Consider the following 18,175-nt stretch of genomic DNA (forward strand, 5'->3'; position numbering starts at 1 on the left):
CACTCATTCTTGAAGATTAGATTGTATGGTTTCTAATTAGCTTTTAATATATTCCATGGACCTTTATTAAATGTATTTTTGCATTAAGATATGAAAAGGGCACAGTTAATACTTCTTTTTATTGCATTTGTTTTTTATCTTTTGGTGCCTAAAGCATGGCCAGTTTTTATGATGGTGCCATGTATAGCTCAGAAAAAAAAAAGATATAATCTTTCTATTCCCATTCAGTTTTCTCCAGACATCTGTCACGTCTTACTTTTCTAAAACTATTTTCATCTTCTTGACTTCATTATAATTTATTTTATTGTTATACTTATCTAGCTCTGAGAGCAGAAAGTTGAGGTCATTTAGTAGCATAGTTTTACTGTCTATTTCCTCTTGTAATTCATTTAACTTTTTCTTTAAGAAATTAGATACTATTCTACTTGATGCTTATATGTTTAGTACCAATATTATTCCATTTTTGATGGTTCCTTTTAAGCAATATGTGGTTTCCTTACTTATCCATCTTAATTGGGTATATCTTTTTCTTTTTTTTTTTCTCTGAGATCATGATTTCTACCCATGTTTTTATTACTTGAACTGAGGCATAATAGATTCTGGTCCAGTGCTGTATTTTAACTTTGTGTCTCTGTTTCAAGTGTGTTTTTGTGTGTGTGTGTGTGTGTGGTTTTTTTTTTTTGTGAGGCAATTGGGATTAAGTGACTTGCCCAGGGTCACACAGCTAGTAAGTGTTAAGTGTCTGAGGCCAGATTTGAACTCAGGTACTCCTGACTCCAGGGCCAGTGCTCTATCCACTGCGCCATCTAGCTGCCCCAAGTGTGTTTTTTTGTAAACAACATATTTTGGATTCTGGTAACTAATCCATTCTACTATCTACTTTTGTTTTATAGGTGAGTTCATCCTATTCAGATGCACAATTTTGTTGATTACATATGCTTTTCTCTCTATCCTATCTGTCTATATTTTTCTCTCTCCTGGTGGAATGTTAAGATGGAAGGTGAGGGGGAGAGGAAACAACACATCATTTCAGTTTTAAAGCAGTCTTTTTCATTGTTATTTTACCATATTTTCATGTCAGTAACTTGGCATAATGGATAAAGTGGTGGACTTTCATCTAGAAAGAATCAGTTTCCCATTCAAGCTAGACACTTCTTAGGTATACAACTCAAAGTAATTCATTTATCTAAGCATAGTTTGCTTATCAATAAAATGAGGGTATTAAAGACATTTATATAACAAGGTGGTGAAAAGGGCTATAGGAGATATTGTATGAAAAACACTTTGAAAATCAGCAACTATTTTTGCTATTCAGGGCTTTAACTCCCTCTTAACCAGAAGTGCTTTTTCTGCCCTTAAACGATGAACCAGAAGTGAGTATATGCCACGGAGTTGCCAAGCAATATTTGGTTTTGTATCCTGCACTATCCCAGGAAATCTCTGAAATCTCTTTCTGACCAATTGCTGGGTCCCACTACCATCTCTGATTTGAGAATTCCCCAAACTGCTGTTGCTTCTGTCACCACCACCTAGACTTGTCACTACCATTTTATCTACCTGGGTTTTAGGTCAGTCTCCTCCACTATATTAAAGATATCTTCTTCTGACCTATTATTTTGTCTTGGGATGAAAGAATATCTCACTCTTACCTTTGGTTGATTCTGTCAAATCAGAATTTGATTTGAGGAATTATTTTCAAGTCATTTGGAGAAGAATTTTGGGAGTGCTCCGCTGAGTTCTTTCTCTACACTGCCAACTTGGCTCTATATCCAATTAGTTATAGATAGATGAGAGAGAGAGAGTGAGAATGTATATGTGTGCATATGTATATATGTGTATGTGTACATACACATATACATATACATATACACAAACACACACACACACATATATATAGTTGTGCTTATATTTAATTTTCTATGGACTATAGCAGAGGTGGACAAAATAATTGCTTTTAGAATTGAAGTATTGGTATGTAAGCTTATCCTGCTATTTTCCCTCCTATTGAAAATGTTTTTGCAGTTATCTCTAATTCTTGGTCCCAAGTTTTGCTTGCTTTTGTTATGTTTTGTTCTTACTACTCTCCCCCAAATACCAAAAAAATACAAAAAAATGATAATGAAAATAAAATGAAGCTCACTGAATTTAGGGATGATTAAAGATTCATTGATGGAATAAACTAAAGTCTAAAACTGACTCTATTTCTTCCATTGCTATGAGTTCCACATGGGATGTTCTCCCTGATGAATGTATCCAAAATGTCCCCCAATTCATCATCATTTAACAATGAAAACCAGATAGAAAGTACAGTGTCTTTCTTGATCTGAAAAGCAGACACATTGTCTATAACGAATGATAAAACACCACCTGTTTGGAGCTCAGTGTAGGAGTAACCAAGCTCTCGCTTAGTTTGGAACAGGAAACTCATTAGCTGAAGCTCAGCATGATACTTAGATTACTAACCATAAAAAGTTTATTTAACTTGGCACCTGTGATAAAATATTTTCTGACAGTTGTTTTTTATTTGGGGATTTTTGTTTAAAAGCTGTCATGCAAATTGTTTGATAAACGGGGCCACTGTAGGTCTCTCTTTAGATCACGACACTTGCTGTTTGGAATATGACAGTCCCCCCCCCCCCCCCCCCCCCCCCCCCCCCCCCCCGCGCACCTGCTTTCTTCACCTCTCTAAAATAAATGATTCTCCTGGAGAGCAGATGTAGGGACCCAAACACATTCTGCTGAATCCTCAGCTGTGGAAAGAAGACTAGATTTATATACAGAATGAGAAAAAAAATGATAGTTTGAAACCTATTTTTATTAATGGCAACACACAAACATGCATACATCCTCTATATATAGGAGGAACCAACCAGCTCAGCATATGGATTTGTACATTTCTTGTGGATCTGAAATTCTCAGCATCTCAGAGGTGGAAGAGAATTTTGTCAGTATCTAGCTTAAGCCACTGATGAACCTGCATTCACTTTGAAAACTTATTGCCAAATGATCTGGAACACTTTACTGGAAAATCCTCTAATGATAGGATGGCAGCTAACTCAAAAGTAGCTCTATTCTTCAGCAAGCATCTGTGGACCTCTTTGCACATTCTATTCTCTGTTTCTTGGTTTATTCTCTAGGCCAAATAAAATATCAATTTTTTCTTCGCTGTGAAACCCTTCAAATAGTTTAAGGCTGGTACCATGTCTCCTGTAAGATTTTTCTTCTTTAGGTAAACATCCCATGGTCTTTCTGTCAATATTCAAGAAGACCTTAAGGAAATCATTGAACCTTTCTTTGTCCCATTTCCCACAACTATAAAATTTTGGTGTTCTTCTAGATAATCTCTCAGTTCTCTTTTACCCTGGATTTTTGACCCTTTGAATAATAATAAAATAAGAATACCGTAGCTTTGTATCATAATATTTGCATTCATCAGTTTAAGATGTTATTTAAAATTGCTATTCAGATGTCCATAGAATATTAAATATAAAATAATAATACTAGGACACTAATTTGTCCATCTGAACCTATATGCAAAGATGAGACCAGCATGGAGAGGAAGATGATAATTGTGATGATGACAATGCTGCTGAAGCTATGACTGATTCTGCTAACAATTAACAAAGAGTAACAACACTGGATGACACAAATAGTTGCTGATTTTCAAAGTGCTTTTCATACAATATCTCCTATAATCCTTTTGACCACCTTGTTATATAAATGTCTTTATTACCCTCATTTTACTGATAAGCAAACTATGCTTAGATAAATGAATTACTTTGAGTTGCATAGCTAAGAAGTATCTAGCTTGAATGGGAAACTGATTCGTTCTAGACAAAAGTTCACCACTTTATCCATTATACTAAGTTACTGACATGAAAATATGGTAAAATAACAATGAAAAAGACTTGCTTTAAAAGAGAAATGGCATGTTGTTTCCTCTCTCCCTGCCTTTCCATCTTAGCATCCCACCAGGAGAGAGAATGATTCTTCACACTTGTAGCTCCTTGATGGTAGGCCATTTATAGTCTATTTTCTCAATGTTCTACTTCAGCAGCTGGAAGGATGCCTACTGATGGGGAAGTCATACTTCAATGGTGACATGCTTCTGATTTTATTGAAAAAAAAAAAGGATAAAAAGAGTGAGGTAACCTGAGTGGATATTCAAGTCTTCAAATTTACCATGTTCTGCAGATCCCATTTTATAATCTAATAAGCCAGATTCTTCAAGTTTCTAAGCTTAGCCATTACTGATTGAGAAGTTGACAACTTGGGAATCTGAGTTCCTTTTTTTTAATTTTGGAGACAATATGCTTTCTTTAAAAGTTTTATTGCTGTCAATTATTTTTATATTATGGTCATTTCTGGATAAACAAATTGTCCATTGACCATTCATGTAAAGTTGTTAAGTGTAATAAGTCAATCTTTCAAAACCTTGAGTTACAGTCTCTTCATTATTAAAACTAGAGGCTTTGATTCCATGATCCCTAAGGTCACTTCTAGTCCTGTATGAACAATAGTCCTTCCTTGACCCATTAAAGTAATTAACCAATTGATTCTTATTATATGGAGGAGAGCTTGGCTTCTCAAAAACCATGCTATTAGGTCCTAAACTATGGAAGGTGCTATCAATCAGGGACAGAGTACAATCCAAAATCTGGTGTTTTATTTTATCCTGATTATTTCAGAAGTCTTTCACTGTGTTATATAGAAAGGAGTAAATTTGTTATACCTAGTAACAATAAAACAAAAAGATCTTGTTTTTCAGTAAAAACAAAACAAAACACACACTGCATTTTAATCTCCAATCAAATGAGGTCCTTGATAAATCATTTAACTTCTCTGTGACTGAGTTTCGTTACAAATAACGCAAAAGAATGGCCCAATGTGGGGCAGCTAACTGGCACAGTGGATAAAGCACCAGCCCTGGAGTCAGGAGGACCTGAGTTCAAATCCGGCCTCAGACACTTAACACTTACTAGCTGGGTGACCCTGGGCAAGTCACTTAACCCCAATTGCCTCACTTAAAAAAATGCCCAATGCAATGTATAATGATAACTAATTTCTATAAAGTGTCCTAATATTTGTAAAGCATTTTACATCCATTAGTCCATTGTATCCTCATAGAAAACTTATAATGATTAGTGTTATCTTCTTTTTGATACTTCTTGAGCTACTGTGAGAGGGTTTCAATGCTTTCAGCAATGAGGACAGCTACAAGCTTTTTTTTTTTTTAATTGCCATTCCAAAAAGGGGAATAAAGTCTTATAAAAGAATAGAAAATAGTGTCTCATCTCTTTTAAAAGTTAACCTCAGGGCAGCTAGGTAGTGCAGTGCATAAAGCATCAGTCCTGGACTCAGGAGTACCTGAGTTCAAATCCGGCCTCAGCTCTTGACACTTACTAGCTGTGTGACCCTGGGCAAGTCACTTAACCCCCATTGCCCTGCAAAAAACCAAAAAAAGTTAACCTCAAAACAACCAATGTGTGGAACTGGGTCTTTGCTTTTGTTTTGTGACTCTTCAATGCAGTAACTGGTGTGGTTTTCTTGATATATTGTAGAAACTTTAAGGATATAGAACTTCATTCACTCAGTCTATCGAAGAAGCAAGACTGTTTATGCATCTATAATTTTCTGGATTGTTGGTAATCTGTGCATATTTTCCCCAGATGACTTTGCCTTCTTCTCTCACAAGGCCCAACTCACTCACATTCACTTCAGTGCCAGTTCCTTTGGTAATAACACCCAAAGTTGTCTATAGCGAGGAGGAGGGATTCTTCTTCACACCATGTATGGGTGGGCAAAAAGTGGCCTTAAGTTCAGAATGAGTTACATGAGACTTCTTAAAACGCAAACCCATTGGCCTAATAATCTTTCATTTCTTGGTGGTTTTTGAGTAAAGCCATCCCCCACAAAGCAGTCATTCTCTTCCAAGACTTCTTTCTCTTTCCTGTACAAATAACCTATAATACTTTTTTTTTTTCTACCTGAGCATATACTTTTGGCAAAGGAACTTCCCATTTACCAGCTTTCTCTTTTTGTTTCTATTTAATCATGTTGGAAAAGACTTTGGCTCAGGATTGTCCCTCTCTGTCCGGCAGATATGCAGGCACTGCTCCTTGAGGAGTCTTTTTTTTTCATCTTTCACTTGGTATTTCTCTTTTCATGCATCATGATGGTGTTTTTCATCTGAATCTTCTCAGCATGACTCTGCTTATGGTAGAGTTTGGTCTTTAGACCAATCATTTTCTTTGTTTTCTTTGAACATTCACGAGCCTCTGCTTTCCTTCTTTCTCCTTTGCTCGTGGTAATCCAAGTGGTAATCATACCGATTTGGGTGTAACTCTATGTATTCATTTTGTGGCATGTTTACATCTGGGGGCTCATTGAAGAGCCACTAAAAATGCTTCCAAACTTCAGACCTCTTACCATTAGTGACAGACTCCTCATGAGCTGGAAAAGAAAAGGGATTAGTGTTATCTTTATCCTGTTATTAAGGATGAAGGAACTGAAGTTCAAAATAATGTTTTTTCCCCTTCTAGTTCATATATCCCTAGTCCTTTGAATATATCCTTTTACAAATTACATTTATCTGTCTCCTCCTCCTCCTTCTCCCTTTCCTTCTCCTTCTCTTTTTCCTTCTCTTCCTCCTGCTATATAGAGTGTCCAACTACCAGAACCCTAGAAAAAAGAAAAATATTTAGGTTAAGCATGAGAAATGGTTGAAAATGAACTATATGGGTCAGTCCAGATGCAAACTAATATATTTATGTGTGTTATAGTGAGGAGCATCATTTGGTATTTTCTTAGACTACTCCAATTATTTGCACTAGAAGTCTATCAGTGACTGAGGAAACAATCCAAACATTTATGGATTGAACTCAAGAATGTACTGTAAAATCAATGGTCAGAATTTTACCACATATATGAAATGAATTATGTTAATTAGATAATTATGTTAATTAGAATTACGAATTAGTTAAGCAAAGTGCCATTTACAGGATTTTATCCCTCATAGAAATTCCATTAAAAGTAGTAAGTCCTCAATAAGTTCCTTTAATATGCTGATTGTATCCGTGTGGCCCTAAGGCACTCATCGTCATTTATTATCTATGATTCTTTTATAAACTGACGTTTTATTAATATTAGTGTCTTATACATTACAGTAATTTCCAGATGCAGCTTCCCACCTCCAATCTCTGACCTATTGAGTGAGCCTTTCCTTGTAGCAAAGAAAAAACAGTTCAACAAAGGCTCCTCACACTCCATGCTACTCACACTGTTAGACTGCATGTCTAACAGCATAAGCCATTTTCTGTAGCTGTAGTCCCTTACTTGCCTAAACACATGAGGAAAGCATAATTACTTAACTCTTCTTAAAGCAAAGATAAGTCATTATAACCATATACCACTCACATTTAAAAAGTAATTTCTATATTATTTTTTGTTTATGATTATGAATATTACCATTATGGTTTCCTTTATGTAGGGAACTCTTGAACAAGAACATCAATTTACCAATGTATTTCACTAATGACTTGGGAACAACTGGTTATCTCCAATTAATGTCAAGACTTGCAGAAGGTATAGGTTTTATAGAATTGTCTGAGGTATTTAGTCATGAAGTAATTTGACAGGGTTCATACAGATGATATGATTCAGAGACTGGATTTGAGCATATTTTATTCTTGACTACCATATTCAGCCAACTCTGATGACTTCCTGATTCTTCTAAAGCGAAATATAAAGTTTTGTGTTTAACTTTTAAATCCTACACCATCTTGGTGCAAACCACCTTATCAGTGTTATTTAACATTTCCCTTTTCTCACATTTTATGATGTAACCAAACTCTCCTTTTCTTCCATCATCATATGTGATACCCCATCTTGTAGTAGGGATGGATTTAATTGATGAGATTGATTGTGACACGTCCCAAAGAATTACAAGACTCAGTGACTCAGTTTTCCAAGTTTTATTAAAATACTCTGATGACCACAGGGAGAGCACCCAAAGGTGTCTGAAATAGGGAGATGAAAATGGTTATATTTATAGTGAGAAAAATTAGGTTATCTCCTTATTATCTTAATCTCCTCCTTAAGGAGGTACATGGGAGGTCTTAAACTAATTTGGACTTCCTGTGGTGCTAAGCTACCAATGAGGTGGGTAGCTTTTCCCTTGGAGGTGTGTTTTGGGGGTTTACACATCATAAGGTGAACCTAAGGACACAGTTGGTACTTTCTGTACGTGTTCCTAAAGGCATGCTTAAACTTGTCAGACCTAGAGGGTCTCCGTGGTTTTGATATCTCTTTACTTAAGATCTGCTTTCTAAGTGTCCTGTCATCTAGGAATATCAATGGTTATTAATGGATAAAGATCCCTTGTTACTGTCTCTGTTGATCGTGAGGGTTGATAGGGACAAACTGTCTTGGTTACTGTAAGAAAACAAACTTTTCTTTCTCTGTTAACCCCTTTAGATGCTATTGATCTCAGGTTATTTGTTAAACCCTTTTAGCTACAGTTGATAGGTTATCTATTGGCACCTTTTAGATCTCAGGTATTAGTCAGAATTTAGATCCTTGGTTGTCTGTTTACTTTTTTTAAGCCTCCTCCATTAATCTCACACCTTGTGCCTTTCCATGTGCATGTGTGAGAAAATAATTATTAATAATGGATTTTTGGGTGGGGGGGGGAGCACCCAGATGTCAGTTTCTCAATGCTTTCTCCCCTCACTCCAAAACGTCCAGTTCTCCTTGAGAAACTTTATCAGGTCTCTGCTGGGACAAATTCAAAAGAACAAATAAATGGAGATAGACTCTTTTGTGTAGCTCTTTGAAAGACTGATGAGGGGGCAGCAAGGTGGCTCAGTGGATAAAGCACAGGCCTTGGATTCAGGAGGACCTGAGTTCAAATTCAGCTTCAGAAACTCGACACTTACTACTTGTGTGACCCTGGGCAAGTCACTTAACCCTCAACTGCCCTGCAAAAAGACAAAAACAAAAACAAACAAATGAAAGACTGATGGGATCAAACCACACTTAGATAATAGACTTTGCCTTAAGCAACTTGAGTGAGGGTCTTTTAAATACTTTTCTCTGATGTCATCTTTAGAATTCATTTTAATGTGGAGCATCTTCAAATCTTGTCAACCAATGGAATTGAATGATGCTAACCAATTAGTTTTGATCAATGTATAATGACCTGCCTCTATCTAAAGAGGAGAAAAACACTGGGAAGAGGCAAGGAAAGCTCTTATTTCACTGGGCTCTCTCTTTTAGGACAGAATAGTTCTTGTAGATTTTCCGAACTTTCTTGGGTCTACTTGAGACCCAGGCTGTGATGTCTCTGGGTGACAGCATAGGTCTTTTGGGGCTTTTCTCCTGCTTGCACTATTTGCCAGACTGATCCTTTCTCCCTGCTTTCTCTACCATGTGGCCTGAGACCATGAGAAGTTAGTGATACTCACAATCAATCCTTTTCTGATGTATAATATTAATAAATTAAAATATGCTAACCCCAAACTGATATAGCCATAGTAATTAATTTAAAAAAACACAGCTCTTGTTTTTATAAATTCAGCTCAGTTCCCTAAATATTCGAGAAATGAGGCTTTTGTCAGATAAACTTGCTACAATTTTCACAATTTTTTTGTTTTCCTTTTAATTTTGGCCGCATTAATTTTGTTTGTGCAAAAGGCTTGTTTTTCCATTAAGTCACTAGCTTCCATTTGTTCAATCCTAATTTTTAGGCAATTATTTTCTTCAGAGAACTTTCTCTTTTTGCTTTTCAAGATGTTGTCTTTTTTTTCATGACTCTCCTGCATTGCTCTCATTTCTTTTTCTATTCTTTCTTCCATTACTGTAAATCTTCCTTCTATCTCTTCTACTTTCCCTTCAAAGTCCCCCCCCCTTTTTTTTTGTGCTTCCATGGCCTGAGACCAATTCATATTTTTCTTGGAAGTGTGAAGCTTAAACAAACTAACTGTGATGTCTAAAAATATAATGTGTGGTTGTCTTAAATTAGAAGCTTTATCACTAGTCTTTGGGCTTTAAGTATTTATTAAAGTACATTGGGTGTTAGCAAAGAGAGAGAGGATAAGCCGCCTTCACCTAGCTATCCAAGAGAGTGAATCCCCTCAGTTCTACTGGAAACCCCTGTTGAACCAGAAGAGGGCAGTCCACACACACAGCTCCAAGCTAATTGTCTGGTCCATTTATTGACATGACTTACAGGCAGTAGACATAACTTCTGGATGCCAATCTGGCCTTCAAAATCTCAGAAAGGTCACCTCATGCTTTCTCCTCAGGGTGGAGCTGCCCTTGTTCTCACAATGTCTTTTCAGCAGGGGGGTGGTGCTCTGATTCTCACAGAAGTTTTGGATGTTGGAGCTTTGACTTTGCTATTATCTTCTTTGGAGGGTGTATTCTGCCCTCCTTTTCCTCCAAAAAAGCTGAGCCTCAGAAGAAGCCACTCCTGCTGAAGCCTATGAGTCCATGGAGGTGCATTCTGTTCTGGGCTGATTAAGCACTGTGTGCTGAGCTCCTCTCTCAGCCTGCACAGAAGGTGATCCTAGTTGCCTCCTTTGGCTAGAAAATAGTCTCACTCACTTCTTATGTGGGTTAGGCTGCTCCTGCAGTTATCTTACGGCATATTTTGGAGTAAATGGATAGGGTTATTGGAGGTTGGGGGAGTCACAGCCTTTCAATCTTCCAATATTTTATGAACACTTTCTATTTTCCATTCCTTACAGGCCAAACATATTCAAATATCTTAATCTGCCACAATTATTTTCCCTCATTGCCCAGTCCTTGGGCACCAACTTTTTCCCAGAAAAAAATGATACTAGGATTATTTTATTTTATGTGGATCCCTATCTCTAGGGATGCCTTTTTAAAGTTTGACAGTCTTGTGTACAACCCTATTTCTCTTTCTGGTAATAAATGTCTTTGACAACATTGTGCAAAACAAAGAATTGCTGATTGATTTTGAAAAGAGAAAGGATATTTGGAAAATTGTATGTAAAGATGATTTGTCCTTTAAGGGTTCACAGGATAAGAAGTGCAAGAGACAAGAATTGAGGGAAGAACTGAGATGCTGCCTAAGCATCACGTTTGCCCTGGCTATATGTCATAGGATCCAAGAGAAGGAAGATTGACAAGAACAAGTTCTAAATAGAAATGGCAAATGATTTCTTTTTCATTCTCAAAATCTGTCTTCTTTCATTTTCATTACACATGACCAGTGGTAAATTAAGGCCTGCATAATAATCCTTGCTCATCTTTGCATCTTCCCCATTCATGGCACATTGTTCTGCACAGAGTTGGTGCTTAAGCAAATGTAATTATCAAGCGTGGCTTTAACAAAAATAAGAGAAATAAGGGCTTTCTATCTTTACAAATATAATGATGTGTCAATATTTACAAGTTTTAACCAATTTGATGTACTGATCATTTTGAGTGAATCACTACTTTTCTTCTTTTTAATATTTTTACAAGACATGACTATCTGGAGAATAGAATAGCAAAACATATATTTATAAATTAAAATTGTATGGGCCAGCTAGGTGACCCAGTGGATAGAGCATTGGCCCTGGAGTCAGGAGTGCCTGAGTTAAAATCTGGCCTCAGACACTGAACACTTACTAGCTGTGTGACCCTAGGCAAGTCACTTAACCACAATTGCCTCACCAAAAAAAAAATGGTATAAAGCATCCCATTAAAATTTAAAATAATAATAATTGCTTCTATATTTTGTACAATAAATACAAAATAATATAAAAATGTCCAAAATAAGTTGAAATTTATATTTGATAGAAAAGCTATTGATTGCAAACCACACAGAGACCTTAAATTGTTTTCCTTTTTATGCCTTTAAAAATTGTTCTGGGGCAGCTAAATGGTGCAGCGGATAAGGTGCCGGCCCTGGATTCAGGAGTACCTGAGTTCAAATCCAGCCTCAGACCCTTGACACTTACTAGCTGTGTGACCCCAGGCAAGTCACTTAACCCCAACTACCTCACCAAAAAAAAAAAAGTATATAACAAAAATTGTTCTAAAATTCACCACCTTCAATATTGGCCAGGGAATTACTGGCAGCATACAGAATACCTTAATCTCCCTTAAAAATAGAAAAAAAATCTCATTTAAACATTTTTTTGTTATTTATGTGTATTTTAAAACACATACTCACACTTTGGTTTTTAAATAACATAAAGATAAATATAATAAATATCCACAGGTTAAATTTTCATGAGCTAACTTTAAATATATTAATTGTGACCAAGCCATAAGTTAAACCTCTTAAAACTTTTATGGAATGAATTTCACTAATGGGAATGACTATGAAGTTGTAGTGATCAAAACTGCCAGTTAGTCACTAGAATCACATCATCACCAGATAATATTAACCATTAATTATTTAACCTATATTATAATTAGCATATGACACTGTATCCAAATAACTGCTCCTAATACTGATCATTGCTGTTCTAGGTCCTATGAATCATCATGTCAGTAAGTTTTTATTAAGCATTAGTGTATGCTAGACACTATGCTAACTGCCTTGCATATACTAGGCATATATAAAGGAAGAAGAAGGAGGAAGAAGAAGAGGAAGTTATAAAGAAATGGGAGTAAATAAAAAAGAACAAAACAAACAAAAAGGAAAGAAAGAAGGTTGATGAAAGAAAGAATATGAAAAAGCAGAGGGGCAGCTAGGTGGCACAGTGGATAAAGCACCAGCTCTGGATTCAGGAGTACCTGAGTTCAAATTCGGCCTCAGACACTTGACACTTACTAGCTGTGTAACCCTGGGCAAGTCACTTAACCCTCATTGCCCTGAAATTAAAAACAAAACAAAACAAAACAAAACAAGCAAAAAGGAAGAAAAAACCAAGAAGATAAGAAAAGAATATGCAAGATTTTAGAATAAGAAAGTGCTTTTTTTTTTTTAAGACACAAGACTGTATTTCCCCTTTAGTGATGGAATTTTGAGTAAGGATAAATAGAGGAAGAAAGAGAAACAGAAGACTAGTGAAGAGAAGCAATAAATTAAGAATCTAATTCCTACATGGAAATTGAGAGGATGCCCATCAATTGGGGAATGGCTAAACAACTTATGGTATATGAATTTAATGGAATTCTATTGTGCTATAAGAAATAATGAGCAGGCAGAGTTCAGAGGAACCTGGAAGGACTTGCATGAACTGATGATGAGTGAGATGAGCAGAACCAGAAGGACATTATACACAGTATCATCAACATTATGTGTTGATCAACTGTGATAGACTAGATTCTTCTCACTAATCCAACAGTACAAGAAAGTTCCAAAGGACTCATGGTGGAAAAGGCTCTCCAAATCCAGACAAAAAAAAGGAACTGTGGAATATGGATGCTGAGTGGACCATACTATTTCTTTTGTTTTTGGTGCTATTGTTCTCCTTTTTTGAGGTTTTTCCTTTTTACTCTGATCCTTCTTTTATAACATGACTAATGCAGAAATATGTTTAATGTTATTATATATATATGTGTGTGTGTGTGTGTGTATGTGTATATCTATATCTATATCTATATCTATATCTATCTATCTATCTATCTATCTATCTATCTATCTATCTATCTATCGTATATCATATTACCTACTGTCTAGGGGAAGGGGGAGAGAGGGGAGGGAGGGAGAAAAATTTTAAATTGGAAATCTTATCTAAAGAAATGTTGAAAACTAAAATAAATAAAGATTAAAAAAATAATATAATTCCTACATTTGGGGGGAAAAATAAGTCTTGTCCTAGAAAAAAGAATTAGCAAATTTGGCTCAATTCTGAAAACTGAAATACATAACTCCACTCCTATTTCAAGTAACAAAATTAATTTATCCCACAAAAGGCCAGATTTCTTTTTCTTTGTTACCATTGTCCAGTATTAGTCTTTCAACTTTTCCTAGCTATGGGCAAGTGTAGGAGGAGGAAATGGACTTTAAATATTGCAAGCCATTGTCATTGCCTATTGGTTGTCTTATGTGATTGGGAATAGTTTAAGAAGAACTTTGATAAACTAGAGTGTGTAGAGATAAGATCAACTAGGGTGGCCCAGGACCATCAATAATGCCATCTGAGGATCACTATGAGAATGGAAATGCTTAGCCTGAAGAAACAGATACTCAGGGAGACAGCATGAGCTTTTTAAGTGTTTGAAAGGCTGTGGTATGGAAGAGAAACTCCTAGGAGAATACAATTCCATTGGAGGTATGTCTTGTGGTTGGATTCTGAGAGGATAGAAATATAAATCACAAAAGATGGGCAAGCATGGATGAGTTGGGGATTTTATTGTTGTAGGAGAGTCCCACATTGGACTATAAATCCATTGGAATTCTGGAGAATAATCCTCATCATATCTCAATATATTACTATAGATATAATTTGGCATTAGAGAGTAAAGTGAAAGATATGAATGGAAATATGTGGTAGAGTAACTACTAGATAGTTCATATACATATATGGAAGCTTTTAAAAATATAAAAATATTTTCATGAACTACAGTGTAAAACCATGTGGGATATATCTCTATGAGCAATAACACAAATAATAGAACTTTGCTGATGTTTTATTTATTTATGAATGTCCCCAATATTTTGCAATTGTGGTCAAATTAATTGAGACACCGTATCTTTAGAACCTGGAAGACTATATAATTTTCTCATTAAAGAATTAAATGAAACCTTAGGAAATAAAGTTCCTGTAACAACACTCTCTCTTCACATAAAGAAAATATACTTGTTTTAGCAAAAACATTCATGTTTAAATTCTGTCCTCAATGTTGATGAGAAATGGTCTTCTCATTTTCTTTAAAAATGTTAATGTTTTGGATATCATGTCGAATTTTGAGTGAGGAAGAAAAAGTGTGTTCTCAGATGCATTTACTTTGGAATTATCAATGTGTCCCATTCCCATAATTGGTAATGGCTGGGGATTATGCCCCTGGCATAGACCCACCCATGAGAGTTAAAATGGGCAGAGCTGGAAACAAGTTTAGTGTTTGAGTTAGTTTTTGCCAGACCCAAGCTGTTCTAACTATCTGGGAAGTGAGACACATTTTTCCCTTTCTCTATCCCATTTTTCATTGTCCCTAGCTTTATTAACTTTACTTGTGTTGTAAATTTTGTTGCCATTTATGAAATCTGATTTGTATGTGAAAAAGAGTCTGTTGATCTCCTTTCTTATTAGTCTGGGAGATATAACTGGAAAAGAGGCAGTTTAGAGAAGGGGAAACTCTCGACCTAGAGCTCCCCCATTATTTTCTGAACCCCAATATTATGGTGAGCCACCCAATTAACTCCCCATACTAAATGTGGCCCTTAATATATATGTATGTATATGTATATGTATATGTATATGTATATGTATATGTATATGTATATGTATGTGTATGTGTATGTGTATGTGTATGTGTATGTGTATGTGTATATATGTATATCTGTATATGTATGGATATATGCATATATATATATATATATAAGTATACACACACATACACATATAAAATCTTCCCTTTTTATGGTGGCAAAGAATTGGAAACTAAGAACTTCTCATCAATTAGAGACTGTCTACTATTGTGCTATAAGAAATGATTAAGGAGTTGGTTTCAGAAAAGCCTGGAAAGACCTATTAATTGATGCAAAGTGAAGTAAGCAAAAACAGGAGAACAATCAGTGTAGTAACAATTATATTGTAACCATAATCAACTAAGAAAAAAAAATAACAACTTAATCAATACAATGATCCGTGAAAATTGCAAACAACTCCTAAGAAAAATACAATCCACCTTTACATACAGAACTGTTGGACTCTGACTACATATTGAAACATGTCTTTAATTTATTTTTCTTGCTTTTACTCAACATGGCTAATAGAGAAATTTGTTTCTCATGACTTCCTTTGTATAATGGGGATCATATTTCTTGCTTTGTCAATGGATGTGAGAGGGAGGGAGAGAAGGAAAGAATTTGGAAATGACACATGCACACACACATATATACACATACATATGTATTTATATGTACATATATATGTCTGTCTATGTATGTTTATGCATGTATATCTATATATGTCTATATGCATTCTGTATTTATGTGTATATATGTATATGTGTCTCTATACACACAAAAAAAATCCAGTCAAAAACTATTAGGTGCTTATTCTTTGTCAGGCACTACTCTTAAGTGGTGGAAATAAAAAGACAAAAAATGAAATAGTCTCTGCCTTCTCCTAGTTTACATTCTGTTGAGAGGAATACTCCTTGAGTTAACATATATCAAAGGAAAGCACAAAGACAAACATAAAGGGAAATTCACCATGAGAACCATATTGCCCTGAAGTGAACTATTCTGTCTTGCTGAGGTCTTACCAGGCTATCTACTTTTCTCTCCTGCCTACAAAATGTGTTATAAAGAAACAATTAGACAATGAGTACAGTATTGATGCATCAGAATAATCATTGTTTGAAACAATATGATGATAGTATCAGAATATCAAAGATTTAGAATGGGAAGAGATCTCAGCCATTATCTAGTTTGATGTTAAATTCAAACAAAAACAGATACTTGTGGACCATATATTGACTTAGAAAACTACAAATTAACATTATCTATCTTGTATTTTTATTAGCATTAAATATCTCTTAATTCAATTTTAGTCTGGTTTTGATCACACTTGGGAGTTTTGTATTATGCTTCCCTGGTCATGAATTTGACACCTCTGATCTAGTCCAAAGCTCTTCATTGACAGATAAGGAAATTGAAGCCCAGGGAAATGAATTGACTATATGAGGATCAAAAGAATTTTGGAGGGGGCACCTAGGTGGTGCAGTGGATAAAGTACTGGCCCTGGATTCTGAAGGACCTGAGTTCAAATCCAGCCTCAGACACTTGACACTTATTAGCAGTGTGACCCTGGGAAGGTCACTTAACCCTAATTGCACCACAAAAAATAGGTGTTTTTGAGGAGGGATTTGAAGCTAATTACAGTATCTCCCAATCCATTGCATTTACCCATCTAACATATGGCAAATAAAGTCTGAGAACTGAGATTCCAGTTTTGATATTTAAAATATATACCACTGTGGAGGACTGAATTAAGTTCTTTGGGCCCCCATTACCTCATGTTGATAATTAGTTTTGATGACTAGATTTCCTCTGAGGTCATTTCAAATATATATTCTATGAATTATAAACTAGAGATTTGCTGAAGAGTTCAGTATAAGGATAAACTATTTTACTCTGAACTGTGACTGTAGCCTAGGGACCTCATTTGAGGCTTTCATTGGAACTCTCTCCTATATCACCAAAGTCAACGAGAACTGAAGGCCAATGTGTGGAGTTTTCAAGATGGTGGGTACCAGGTTTTTAATAATGAGAATATTCAGTCATCTTTGGACAGCACTTCAAGGACCGGGCTTTTTAGCAGTCCTACAGATGTCACTCTGACTGCTACCCAGATATTTACTGAAATGTCAGCACTGGGCAGAGTGCCAGGATGCTTAATGTCTACATTATCTAACTGTGATGGCTTCTCCAATGAGAAGTTCACTGGGGATGGAGGCACTTATCACATGCATCTGTTCCTCTGTCTCCTGAACAACAGGATGCCTCCAAGTCAGTGAGGAAACTCATCAATAATCTCACTTCTCCAGTAAGTCCTGGCTATCCACATTTGGGCTTTTCCTATGGATGTTTGTCAGACCCAACAGCTGCAATGTTAATTTCCATTGCTTAGAAATGAACAATACCAGGTTTCAAGACCATCCATTTACACGCATGACTCAAAATAGATGTATTTTGTCCCCCAGAGATATACGGTGCCTCATGAAATCTCATTCTACAGGATCTTTGTTTTCCCAATCATGCAGGGTTAAGCGACATATTTCCTTTTTCTCCTTAGGCATGTAAAAAGGGAAAATGGTGAATTTCTGACCTGCTATTAATAATTTGGCTCTTTAAGTTTTACAATGTGCTCCCCTATCAAAATGCATAATGCAGAAACCATAGTTTCTAAATTGTTATTTTAAATAGAAGATAGTGTGTTTTTAAAAATTTAATTTCCCCAGTGTTTACTTGCTGACCCAAAGGAGAGGAAGTGAGAGAAAAGGCCTTTTTTAGTTCTAATTATCAGCTGTATTAATAGGT

At 35.7% G+C, this 18,175-nt stretch overlaps 1 pseudogene; it reads right to left on the reverse strand.

Moving 5' to 3' along the window:
• Nucleotides 1-5,590: 5,590 nt before the first annotated feature.
• Nucleotides 5,591-6,367, reverse strand: LOC122738184 (annotated as a pseudogene).
• Between the last annotated feature and the right edge of the window lie 11,808 nt (nt 6,368-18,175).

This window comes from Dromiciops gliroides, chromosome 2, assembly GCF_019393635.1.
Source record: "Dromiciops gliroides isolate mDroGli1 chromosome 2, mDroGli1.pri, whole genome shotgun sequence".
NCBI lineage: Eukaryota > Metazoa > Chordata > Mammalia > Microbiotheria > Microbiotheriidae > Dromiciops > Dromiciops gliroides.